Source organism: Gorilla gorilla, chromosome 5 (genome assembly GCF_029281585.2).
Source record: "Gorilla gorilla gorilla isolate KB3781 chromosome 5, NHGRI_mGorGor1-v2.1_pri, whole genome shotgun sequence".
NCBI classification, from domain to species: Eukaryota; Metazoa; Chordata; class Mammalia; order Primates; family Hominidae; genus Gorilla; species Gorilla gorilla.
This window is the reverse complement of record NC_073229.2, coordinates 167,150,073-167,163,675: the sequence shown is the minus strand read 5'-3', so window position 1 is coordinate 167,163,675 and position 13,603 is coordinate 167,150,073. Positions and strand designations below refer to the sequence as shown.

Genomic DNA, 13,603 nt, shown 5'->3' with positions numbered 1-13,603 from the left:
AACCTTTAACATTTCTGTAGTACAGATTTGCTAGTGACAAATATTTTTCAACTTTTGCTTGTCTAAAAAAACTTTGTATTTTTTCTTTATTTTTAAAGGATCTAGTAAAGGATATTTCTGCTGGATATGTCTAGGTCATGAGTGTTTTTCATTTAGTACTTTATAGATGTCTTTTGACTCACAGAATTTCTGAGCTGAGATCACGCCACTGCACTCCAGCCTGGGCGACAGAGTGAGACCCTGTCTCAAAACAAAAAACAAAAAAACAAAACAAAACAAAAACAACAACAAGAAAAGTTTTTTTCTCATCGTCACTTATTATCAGCCTTTTAATTATGATGGGCTTTGGCATGTTTGTGTCTTCTTGTGTATATGTTTATCTGTCTTGGGATTTGTTGCATTTCTTGAACCTTTGCATTTACAGTTTTCACCAAATTTACAAAAAAGTTCCATTATTCAAGTATTTCCCCATAACTAAAATTACACATGATATGGTTTGGCTGTGTCCCCACCCGAATCTCATCTTGAATTGTAGTTTTCACAATCCTCATGTGTCACGGGAGGGAGCCAGAGAGAGATGATTGAATCATGGGAGTGATTTCCCTCATACTGTTCTCATGGCAGTGAATAAGTCTCACAAGATCTGATGATTTTATAACGGGAAACCCCTTTCATTTGGTTCTCATTCTGTCTTGCTTGATGCTATGTAAGAAGTGCCTTTCGCCTTCCACCATGATTGTGAGGCCCCCCCAGCCATGTGGAACTGTGAGTCCATTAAACCACTTTTTCTTTATGAATCACCCAGTCTCAGGTATGGTTTTATCAGCAGCATAAAAATAGACTAATACAACACATATGTTAGATTAGCTTGCTACAGGTCGCTAATACACCATTCTTTTTATTTTGTACTGTTTTATTAGGGATCACAAACATGCAGAGTTCATTGCCAAACATCTAAAGACAGTTGTTCATATATTTTGTCCAATGCTTCAGTTGTTTGTGGTGGGAAGGTAAATCTGTGTCCTGTTACCCCATCAAGGCTGAATGCAAAAGTCTATTTTTCTTTTGATTTGCTAAGTTATGTCTCAGAAAGCCACTGTTCCCTACACCTATTTTCCCAAAGATTGACCTATGTTTCATAGCCTGTGCAGGGCTTTCTCCTTCACTTTTATGATTCAATTCCTTAGAGCAGAAACCTAAACAAGAACTGAGACCACATCAGGCTAGTGAAATGAATAATAAGTAAAATATTGAGGCATGCTTACGGTCAAAGAAGTATTAAATAAACATAAAGATGTGCTATATCTTGATTGTCCAATAACCAAACTCTTTACAGAAGAGAGTGCTTTCCTATAGTCGTGTAGTATTTTATGAGTACGCACTAGGCACTTGGAGAGAATAATTAATTAAACAAACAAGAAATGGTTCTGGACCATTTTTGGCTGTGTAAAAGTTGGAACATCAATAAAGTCATATCTAAAGATAACAGTCACATTAAACAACCTATTAATATTATGTGCCAGAAAAAAGGATAATAATATACATTGCATACAGATAGTTATGACCTTAAATGTGTTTATTTCAATCGGTATTTGAAAACCTGTTATGAATCCTCCATGTCCTCAAGGTAGTTGGTATATAGACCCTTTAGTGTCTGGCAACATCCTATTTTTCCTTGACTCTTCTTTTGACCTGCCTGCCCTATCATTTATCTCCTGCCACTTAGAAGGCCCATCCTCTTCCTTTTCATCTGATGAGCACCTACACAATTTTTATGACCCAACACTTCTGGGAGGCTTTTCTTGGTTCGTTCAAATATCATCTCTTTCTTTCTCCTTAGTGCTTCTTCATCAGTTAGCACTTTATCATATTGCATTCTGATGATTCTAAACCTGTATCACCATTAGTTTATGAAGGTGGGAAACTTTCTTATTCATATTTTTATCTTCAGATTACAATATTGTAGTTGATGCATTTTAGTCAGATAATAAAAATTTGTTAGGAAAATCAATGAATGAGGGAATTCACATAAAACAACTTATTAAAGAGACCTGGAATTTCATTTTTGGCATAAAACTAGAAGGAATTTTAGACCTGTAAATTTGTACTAGAAATAACAGAATCAAGTATTGTCCTGGAAACCCTGCATATTTTTAGAAAGAGGTTTTGGAACCAAAAAAAAAAAAAAGTATGTGAAGAAAGGACTAGGGTAGGGAGCATTTACTTCTGTCTTTTGACTTCATGGGAATTTACTTGGCTGACTTATTGAAGGTATCTGCTTTTCAAGAGTCAATTGTGTGAAAGGACTCTTTGTGAATGACACGTAATTTAAAAAACTTCTCCCTTGTCATAACAGAAACAAAAGATCAAGCAGAGGAGTGCATGTGTAGGCAAATTATGAAAGAAGTTATAGTGAAGCAATTCTTTTGAAATTATAATATTTCAGGACACCAATTATGTGTGTCATGATTCAATAGAAGACATTCATAAATTTTAAAATATTAGCTTTATTAATTATTACACATTGTACTCGTAAATCATGATATCACTTTATTCTCCATAAATATATATATAGCTATAATCCATCAACTTACAATTAAATAAATATGTAAATAAAAAATAAAAATACTGGCTTTTAAAATATAATGGTTTTTAAATATTTTAGTCATATTCCTAGGCATTTTTTCTGTAAGCTGCCCACAGCTCAAAGGATAAGATTTTTATGCAGAAGACTAATAAAAGATATTATCCTCAGGAAACAAAGAATGACTCAAAATTCAAGAAAAATCTTTATGTACCCATCCACCCTAATGTCTACATGAGGACCCAGCAGGTCAAACAAAAAGGCATGGTACCTGACAAATGGAGAATTAACAAGCATAAAACAAACATTTGTAATAAATACATTGGCAGAGAGTAATTTTTCAGGAAGAAAGAGGAGGATGTAAACAGATTTACCTTGGTCAAATGGAAGAACTTGGCCGAGCACGTTGGCTCATGCCTGTAATCCCAGCACTTTGGGAGGCCGAAGCGGGTGGATCACCTGAGGTCAGTTCAAGACCAGCCTGGCCAACATGGTGAAACCCCGTCTCTACTAAAAATATAAAAACTAGCCGGGCATGGTGGTGGACGCCTGTAATCCCAGCTACTTGGGAGGCTGAGGCAGGAGAATTGCTTGAACCCAGGAGACGGAGGTTGCAGTGAGCCGAAACAGTGCCACTGCACTCCAGCCTCAGCAACAGAATGAGACTCTGTCTCAAAAACAAAAACAAAAACAAAAAACAAAAAACAAATGGAAGAACTTAGGCGTGTATCAGTGCTTTGCTTACATAGGAATGAGATTTGCATTCTACATCTTTTACACCAAGCCATTCATATGTTTCTTAAATATATATAAAAAGGGAATCCATAATAATGAAATTACTATGTATTAATAGTTAATTTGACAAATGCTACATGCCCTAAAGTCTATAAAACTTTATTAGAAATAATTTTTAAAATATCTTAATATAGCTTTCCACCATATTCAGGTTTTTACTCTGTTTCAACTCTAAGGGCTATTTCATATTAAGTCTAAAGAGCAACATAGGTTGCTATGAAATATTATTAATTTAAAAATATGATAGAAAAATTAAGGCATTCATTCCAACCACCTCAATATTGTGACTAACATGTCAAGTTTTGTTTACATTTTCTAGTGTTTACAAATAAGAAAATCAGTTACGTTAAGCTTGCATATGTATAATCACAGAAATGGAACACAGCAGCACACAATTTTGCATTAAAAGCACTAGGGAATGTTGATGTTCCTTTACCATGAACTGTTATGCTTTTCACATATTGTGACATCACATCTTCTTAGAACTAGGTACAATTTTCACAGAGTGAAGAAGCAGATGTGTTTTGTCCTTAATGAAAGCATTAGACAGTGTTACTTCTATTCAGCAAATGTGACTGGCGTTTTCTTATGGTGAGTTTGTTGGTCATAGGGCAACAGAGAAAACAGATATGAGTGAAGGAAAAAGCTATGCTAAGAACGGGAGGCTGACCTGTTATGAAATAGGAAGTAGCTCATAGGAGTAATATGCCCAATAACTAGCTTGCATACCCTTGAGCAAATGACCCCCTTGGATTTTCAGTTTCTTTGTGCAAAACGTATACAATGAGAGCCCTTTAATGATAATATAGCTACAATACAAAACATTATAATTTCTGTACATGAAAGACAAGAAATACAGTACAATTCTCAAGTATGATTGAAAGGTATCTCTAAGGGTTGTTTATCTTTTCATAAGAGAATGCAGCATAATAGGCATAAGGCACTGGGTTATGGGGGATTCCGAGACGAATAAGACAGACTCTTTCTTCCTAAGAAGAAACTTCTTGAGAATAGCAAGCATTTATTAAGTACTTATTTTATTCCAGGCTCTGGACTTCATTACTTCCTTACTGCAACCTGGCGCTTAAAGTGCTATCATCACAAGGATGAAGAAACAATTCAGAAAGGCCGATTGAGATGGCTATGGTCATGCCTTATACCACTGGCAGGTATAAGCAGTAACTCCAGACCCTGAGTGCTTCTCCGTTGCAGCCCTGTGTCTTTTTTTCAGGCATTGGTAACACTTCAAGGCAAAAAGTGATGAGTACTAAGACTCCTCCAGCAAAATGCTCAGGAATCCATGAGAAAAGAAGGGAGACTTTCTCGTTTAAATGTCATGTGAATTAGAATTGTAACATGGGCAACGGTATGCCAAAATACTCCCATGTCAAAATGGCAAGGTCAAAGTAGCTGTATCAATGTGTGATGTGTCTGCCGTCATGGGTCAAGGAAGAAAATTTGATCCACTAGACAGGGAGAGATAGTCCCTGGGAGAACAGGGTTGAGTGTATAATTGACAAGAAGTTTGGGGACTTGATACAAAATCCTAGCTGTGGTGATTGGCCACTAAATCTTAGACCTCACAGAGGAATGCTTCTAAACCTCACTTAATGAAGGAGTGAAAGCTGTTTGACATTTTCTGGTTAGCCAGGACTGTACCTCTTTGTACTTTTCAATGTTTTTACCTCTCCTTAGAATGCCCTTCCTCTTTAGGGCAATTAATGAGTAACTATTACACATTAATTTTTATATTAATTCTGCCCATCCAATACAAACAGGGCTTGCTCCATGGAGCTCTCCCTAAGCTCTTTTCCTCTCCCAGATTTCCTTCTCTAAATAACCATAATCCTTACATTAAAAACAATTATTTTAGATTTTCAGAGAAGTTGCAAGGACATTTACAGATAATCCCTGTATGTCCACTTTTCTCAAACCCACTCCCTGGTAATCCCCTGTAAAAGTTAACAGTTAAATCTATTAATGCTTAAGTACTAACCTGTGCATGTCAGAGATTTGAATGCTGAAGAAAAGAAACCTAGAAGGCAAGTCTTTGCCTTGAAAGTAGCACAATAATTTTGCCGTCACTTTAAAAATTCTGCTTTAAATTATTCAGATTTCAATATTCTAGTTTCTTTTCAGTTTGTAATTATCATTAGGATTCTATCAACAACAATATTTTAGCCAATTATACTACTGAATGCTGTGGTTTTAAAAAAACAATTACAGATGGCAACCCACTTTGCAAATCTCCTTTGTAAAAATAAAATAATTTTTAATGTTGGTTTGCTGGTCAATCAGACGAATAATTAAAGCAATGGAGTTTTGGGTTCGTTTCTTATTTAGCAGTGGTCAGTTACACACAAGAAAACTGGCAGGAGAGACTGCAGCACTTTCCATTTTGTGAAGATTGCCAAGTAGAGTCAATTTGTTTCCAGAATAACCTTGAAAATGTTTCTCTGATTTTTAGCAGATATGGTTTTGCTGAGAAATTTTTTGCTTTTAATTAGGATCTTTTAATGTCTTGCCTAATTATTTTCTTTTTAGAGATTACAGTCTTTTTAATAGAGTGATATAAATCTCAGTTCCTATCATAAATCAGCATATTCTGAGCGGAGTCACTCAATTCTATAAAGGATCTGACTCAGCAGGAAGAATAAAAATATGATCCACTTGTCATCTGGAATGCCCGTTGAAAACTTTATCATCCACATCTCTACAAGTTTTCTTCTAGAAGCTCATTGTTCCTTTAGATCCAAAAATGTTATTCAAAAGAATAAAAAAGGGGAAGTAAACAAAACAAACTGCATGAGAGAGAAGTATGTAGTAGGCATGGATCATCTGGGTCATGTAGGAGTTGGCAAAGCTCATACATGACCATATTTAATCATGTCTTGTTGAAAGTTGTGTGTGTGCATGTGTGTGCATGCACATTGGGCATAAAGTCATGCAAATGCTTCCATTTCATGCATTTATGACTAATTTATTATAAATGATTTATCATCACTTATCTCAGTCATAAGGTATAGTGGACCTCTATGAGAATACCTTTCATTGTTTACCAAAATATAGCCTAAACAGGGGTGTCCAATCTTTTAGATTCTCTGAGCCACATTGGAAGAAGAATTGTCTTGGGCCACACGTAAAATACACTAAGACTAACAATAGCTTATGAGCAAAAAAAAAAAAAAAAAAAATTGCAAAAAAACCTCAAAATGTTTTAAGAAAGTTTATGAAATGTTTGTGTTGGGCTGCATTTAAAGCTGTCTTGGGCCACATGAGGCCCGTGGACTGTGGGTTAGACAAGCTTCGTAGAACCATCCTTGAGGCAATATGGGTATTGTTTTAGCAAACCCATTACTGACAAATTGAACATTTGGGATTTTAACAGTAACCTTCTCTCCTGAAACTTATTTATTTATTTATTTGAGTCAGCATCTTGCTCTGTCCCCCAGGCTGGAGTGCAGGGGCTCCATTTCTGCTCACTGAAACCTCCGCCTCCCATGTTCAACCAATTCTCGAGCCTCAGCCTCCCGAATAGCTGGGATTACAGGCGCCTGCCACCATGCCTGGCTAATTTTTGTATTTTTTGTAGAGACAGGATTTTACCATGTTGGCCAGGCTGGTCTCGAACTCCTGACCTCAAGTGATCCACCCACCTAGGCCTCCCAAAGTATTAGGATTACAGGTGTGAGCCACCATGCCCGGCCCATGAAACATTTAAATATTACTTATGTACCACTCTACGCATCCAGTTTAATAATCTGAGTGATCATAGGTAATTGAATGCTCCCTTGAACAATAAGCATCATTTTTTATGTGCTGCGATAGTTATCATAGATGCTTCCAGCCACTTAATCCCTGCGGTGTGAAGGTTACATTTCAGATTGAGGTTTCCAGTAAAGGTATAAGAAAATCTTAAATGAATACCCAAAGCATTATTTATTTTTTTTTAGAAGCCAAACTGAATTTGTGGAAGAAAAATAAGTCAGCGTTTAATGGATGGAACAGAGAGTGGAAACATCTGACAGAACAGTAGGAAACTTTGTTCTGTTTTGAACGCCTCACCACTACTCATACCATCTGTCATGCATTTCTCATGAAATAAACAATTTTCAGAATTTTTTTGTCCAGGGAAGAGACATTTTGTGTTTTATTGATTTATTTATCCTATGTAGACTTAAGGTAATGACATTTAAGAAAATAACTTTTGAAGGAGATACTTTTATCAAAACAGGTAGTACTTGTTTTATTTGAAAGCCTTTCTTGAGGACATGAGATGGGGATACACATTATAATTCATAGATTGAATGGGAAATGTGGGGGGTAGCTTGGAAAGAGAGGAAGTGATGCCAAGAGCAAATACTGAATTTCCTGCCGTTTTTATTTCCCAAAATCAGAGTGGCTGAGAAAGGGCTGGCTGAGAGAAGGAGCTGGGGGAAGGAAAAGGAAGGATGACTTTTCTCCGGGGCTGGCTGGGGGGGGTTTCCTTCATAAAATTTTTGAACTGTTGCCACAATCTGGCAATATTTTTATGCCAGAGGAAAGAGGACATTCTCCTCGTTATTTACGGTTTTCATCAGATGTCTCAGTTGATTGTACAAGTTTCTTCCGATCATTCCATGTGTGAAAATTAGCTTTTCTTAAATAGTTATCTTAATAGTCCAGGGTGTTTCCATAACAGTCCAATAACACCCTTGACGTTGAACACTAGTGGCTTAGTATGTTTTCAACATTCTGTTTCTATGATTTTTTTTTCTGTGTAATAACTTTCATCTTCAGTTTTCAAATTCTTGTTTCTTCTATCCTACAAGTGCTATTTTTCCCATCTCGAGGAGAGGAATGTTGTGTTATTAGGTTCTGAATGGAGTCTCAGCTTCAATGCAGTTCTGTGTTCTTGGGCAAGTTCCTCAACCTCCTGTTTCTTCAATCATCTATCTGCTCCTCATGGCTGTGGTGAAGGTTGAATGAGATAACATATTTAGAGCATCTGGTTTGTATTAGGAAATAGATGTTTATTCCCTCCCTACACTGTTTCCTCATTGTTCCTATTACTGAGTTCATCTTTCCTGTCCTGGCTTTCATCCCTGGGTCTCTCCTCTTCCCCTGTGTTCATGGCACCGCTTTGTCCTTCTCATGGATGGGACAACAACAACTAACAAGACAGAGGGGCTGTGGGCCGAGGTGACTCCCCCTACATTATGCTATGCGCAAAACAATTTTAAGGCTTCACAATTTGTATTTCATAAAGCAATAAAAAGCACTGGGCGTTAAACCACCAGAGCTATTCTGGCCTTTGCTCATGGTTTTGAAATCAGATTTATCCTTCATCTACATACCTCGCTATCTTCTGAGGTCCAGCCATATTTTGTTGCTTTCTTCCTTCAAATCCCACGCCTTCGTCATATCTTTATTTGTAATCTCATTATCCTTTTGCTTTCTATTAACATTTCCCCCCACCCCCCCTTTAGACTCTCCTCAAATTGGCTATCCATTTGAAAGTAACAGTGATTTCTTCTGGTTAAATACGGTGGCCTTTCATCTCTAAATTTTATCTACCTGTACTGGTGTGGATGAGAATTACCAGGATTAACACTACTCTGTTCTGTGGTAGTTCCTGTGTCTTCACACCTCTCATCCCAGCCCTGCATTCCCATACATGGCCCAGCTTCAACTAATGGTGTCTCTTTACCTAAAACACCTTTTGTAACCATTTCTTTTCTCTTTTTCTAGTCGCCAAAAAAACCTCAAACTCCACTCATTTTCTATTTTATTCACAATGACATCTTCCTCTTAGAACCTCCTGTAAATCCTTCTGGTCTTTCCCTCACCTCATTTACCTTATATTAGCAACTATACTGAAATATTAAAATGTGATTTTCATTATTACTACCTTGTTCAGAAACTTGCCTCTCAACTGACTGTTTCTTAAGGTTAGCATGGAAACTAAGTTTCAAGGCTTCCCAGCCAGTAATGCCCTATGATTTGCTTCGTCCTTATTTTTCTCTGAATACTCTTTTCCAGAAAGGCTTCTAGGTATGTAGAAGAGAATCCTGTAACAGACACATTACTTTGGCTTTTCCTTGGCCAGTGGTAACAGGTAGGGAAGCACGTGCAGAATTATTAGAAACCACAGAGGAGAAAGTGGAGAAAACAACTTTGTCTGTGGCTCCATGTGCTAATTTACATCAAGACAACAATGTACTCACTAGCTTTTCTCAAAATCAGAGAATTGTTCAGGGCTATTTAAAACCATTAAGATTGTTTGCTATTACTTCATACAAACAAGCCCCTGGCCAAATAACAATAACTTAGCTTTCTAGCTCTGCTTTTTTTTTTTTTTTTTTTTTTTTCTTGAGATGGAGTCTCACTCTGTCTCCTATCTCCTAGGCTGGAGTGCAGTGGTACGATCTCAGCTCACTGCAACCTCCGCCTCCTGGGTTCAAGTGACTCTCCTGTCTCAGCCTCCCAAGTAGCTAGGATTACAGACGCATGCCACCACACCTGGCTAATTTTTGTATTTTTAGTAGAGATGGGGTCTCACCATGTTGGCCAGACTGGTCTTGAACTCCTGACCTCAAGTGATCTGCCTGCCTTGGCCTCCCAAAGTGCTAGGATTACAGGCATGAGCCACCACACCCGGCTCTCACTCTGCTTTTTAACAGCACTAAAGCCAAGTATTCAAAGCAAATGTTTCTCATGAGCCCTTTTCCAAGAACCAGTCTAATGGCTTCCATGCTGTTAATTGTGTTTATTACAAGGGCTGGTAACTTAGTACTCACATTCCTAGTAGACGCAAATACTTATGCTGACATTTGCGTTGGTTTGGCATGATCCCCATAGTTTCTGCATGAGAACGAGGCTGACTGGCCCATTTTCAACTAGCATTCCCAAGTATTCAGAAGGGCTTCTCTCTCACCCTCCTTGTAGTTTCCCTCACTTCACATTCTCTCTAAATCCTTTCCTTCCAATATTCATTGAGCCACCAAGTTGATGCCTTTTTCACATTGTGTTTGCACAGTTAAAGCTAGGTTGGTCTCCCTGCCACTAGTCCTCAAGACTTTAATCTATGCCACCTGTCACAGCGAGCTTAGATTTCCTAGGGCAGAGTTGGAAGTCCTTCCTGCTTCAAAACTTGATTGTTCTCCATTCCGGAGGCCATGAGTTGTGGCAGTCAGGGTCCTGCACTTGTCCAACATCGTGACCCCAGATGCAAAGAAAACTTACACTTTGTATGTATAGTGTCTTCTCCTGACCCTTTTTCAAGAAGATCCTTCCACCCTACTTCCCATTCTCAGTTTCTTAAACTTACTTATCCTTTAAAAACAACCCAGACAAAAATTCTACCTCCTTCGTGAGGCCTTCCCAGGATTCCTTTAAAAATGGGCTCTTATGAATTACAATTTTTGTTACCCATATTATAGATACAAGATTATTTAAGGCTCTAGCTCTATCAGGTGAGCTGACACTTTATCTTGGATTTATAATTATTTTCTGATTGCTTCAAGAGCCTCCATCAATTAAAATCTTGCCTTATTATCTATAGTTCTTGTTTCATTCTTTCCTAATATGTTAATCAGGAAATACTGGCATATCTTTTAAAAATGCTTATGAGAGAGTGATATGTTGGGTTCACCTTGGCCAGTTAAGACATAGAATTTAGAAAATAGGAAAAGGCAGGTGAGCAACATATAATGATTGAATAGATACATTACTATACAAACAATATATATGTTTTCTTTCTTTTAATTCGTTCTCCACACTGTAGCCAGAATGATGTTCCACCTGCTTACATTGCTTCCCTGCTCAGGCCCTTTAAAATCTCGCCATTGCTTTTAGGATGCACAAACCCTTAAGATACCTCATTATGATCTGGTTCCTATTTACCTCAGTAGCTTCCACTCCACTCCACGCCACTGATCTTGTCACATTGAACTTGTCTCTCTGATGAGTCCTTACCCTCTCCGGGCCTTTCTAAATGTTGTTACCTCTATGGGACATAATCTTCCTGCCCCTCTGCCACCCTCATTCCTCAGCAAATTCCAACTCATCCTTTGGATCTCTGCTTAGACATCATTTCCTCTGGGAATCTCCCTCTGACTATCCAGGACTCAAACAAGTGCCCTTCCAAGATTCTCTGACAGCTCATGCACTGCTCCAGCATGGGTCTGTGTTATTATTGCCCATTTAGCAGCCTGACTCCCTGACTTGGCTATCTTTGTGAGGGCAGGGCTGTGCCTGTCCTGTACACCAGTTACACCCCAACATAGCCTAGGTTGGAAAGATTTAATTTTATTTATTTATTTAAAAAAAATAACATGTAGCAAGATTTACTTTTATAAGTGAATATATCTCTTTTCTACCTTTATCTATATCTATCATTATGAATATGTATATATGAATACATAATATAGATAAATATAATGTTACATATATTATATTAAAAGTAATGGCAAAACAGCAATTACTTTTGCACGAACCGCATATAATATAATTCTTAAGATGATAGGTCTGGTGAGTGACAAGGTGGGTACTCCTGATGTAGGAGGTTGTCCAAATGTGTCTTAGACTAAATATTTTAGAACACTTATACGCTGTCTTAGAACTTCTATCTTTGATAACCCTTCACTTCTGATCTGTGTAAAATGTCTTTCTGATTCCTTTCTGACTTCCTCCTTTAGGGTTATTTTTAACACTACTCTTTTCCAAATATAGTTCCTCACTCTAATAGAATAGTGCTTTATTCTTTGGATACAGTGCATCCATTTTGCACATTATCCTAAGCAAATCTTGCTTTCAATTTTGTTTGGATTTAAAATAAACTAGACTATGGACGTAATGTTTTCAAATTATCCACTCTGTCTTTTATTTTTGCTGCTGTTGTTGTCATTTTACTTCTGCAAACTCTCTGTAGTCTGGAGCCTATTAGGAGGTCTTGGCAATCATTCACTTCCTCATAATTTGGAAAACTGTGGAAACTAGACCACCGTTACCATAGCTCATTCTGCGTTGATGTTCTCTGTGAATCTTGAAAACAGATTTTCCATCACCAGTAGATATAAACTAAAAGAAAAGTAACATGAAGTATTCCAAAATACAAATAATGATTTATTCGTTGGCAATTTTCAATATTTTTTATCCACCTTTTGGCCCACTAGCAAAGAAACCTGAGGAAATCAGATGCCTTCATTCCTTATTTTTCAGATGCTGGATGGCACCTTTAAGAAATCATGCAACAAATATTCAGTGTTTGGTAGAAGGACACAGATCTAGGAGTCCCAACCCACATATTAAAATGATGCTGAGACTAAACCTGTTCCGCATTCTTTACCTTACCCCTTGTCCAACTAACTACTTTGTTAACCACCAGCAACAATTGTCCCCACCCCTGCCCCTCCTCAGTGGACTTGCCTCTCTGGCTTCTTGACCTTCGCTTCTTCTACAGGCTCATGATATATCTTCTGCCTTCTGGTCTGGCAAACTAGAAAGGACAAACTAATTACTTGATCTCTCCTTCTGAGCTAAGGACCTTTTCTCATAAGATTCATTCTGGGCCCTGTTGCCTCCTTGGTTCTGGCTCCAGATGGACAGATGTTGGCTGTTATCTTGAACCTAGGATCCGGAAATGCTGGAATTTTTGCCGATGTCAGTATTCTACAATTGAAAACATGCAATTGTTGAACCCACCCTACTTCACAGGAGAAATGATTCTTGATATGGTTTGGCTGTGTCACCACCAAATCTTGACTTGAATTGTATCTCCCAGAATTCTCAAGTGTTGTGGGAGGGACCCAGGGGGAGGTAATTGATTCATGGGGGCCGGTCTTTCCTGTGCTATTATCGTGATAGTGAATAAGTCTCACGGGATCTGAAGGATTTCTGCTTCTGCTTCTCTCATTCTTCACTTGCCGCCATCGTAGAAAAAGTGCCTTTGGCCTCCTGCCATGATTCTGAGGCCTCGCCAGCCATGTGGAACTGTAAGTCCAATGAAACCTCTTTTTGTTCCCAATTTTGGGTACGTCTTTATCAGCAGCATGAAAACGAACTAATACATTCCCCTCTAGGGTTTTTGCTGCAATTGAAAAACTTTATGATCTTCTAGACCAGTCCTTGATCTTATCATGTTCTCTTTTGGTAATAAATAGTTTGTAATACTTCTTTTATGATTCTGAAATAAAAATGATGGATAATATGATCTACCTACACGTCACTTCAAAAAAATCAATA

At 37.7% G+C, this 13,603-nt stretch overlaps 1 long non-coding RNA gene across 1 annotated transcript in view; it reads left to right on the top strand.

Annotated features, from left to right (window-relative positions):
• The first annotated feature begins 3,859 nt into the window (after positions 1-3,859).
• The window catches only part of LOC129534562 (uncharacterized), a 29,013-nt gene continuing 19,269 nt past the window's right edge, over positions 3,860-13,603 (top strand). The window contains exons 1-2 of the long non-coding RNA XR_008681197.1: positions 3,860-3,970; positions 4,426-4,548. This is a non-coding gene — a long non-coding RNA (uncharacterized lncRNA). The remainder of the gene's footprint in view (positions 3,971-4,425; positions 4,549-13,603) is intronic.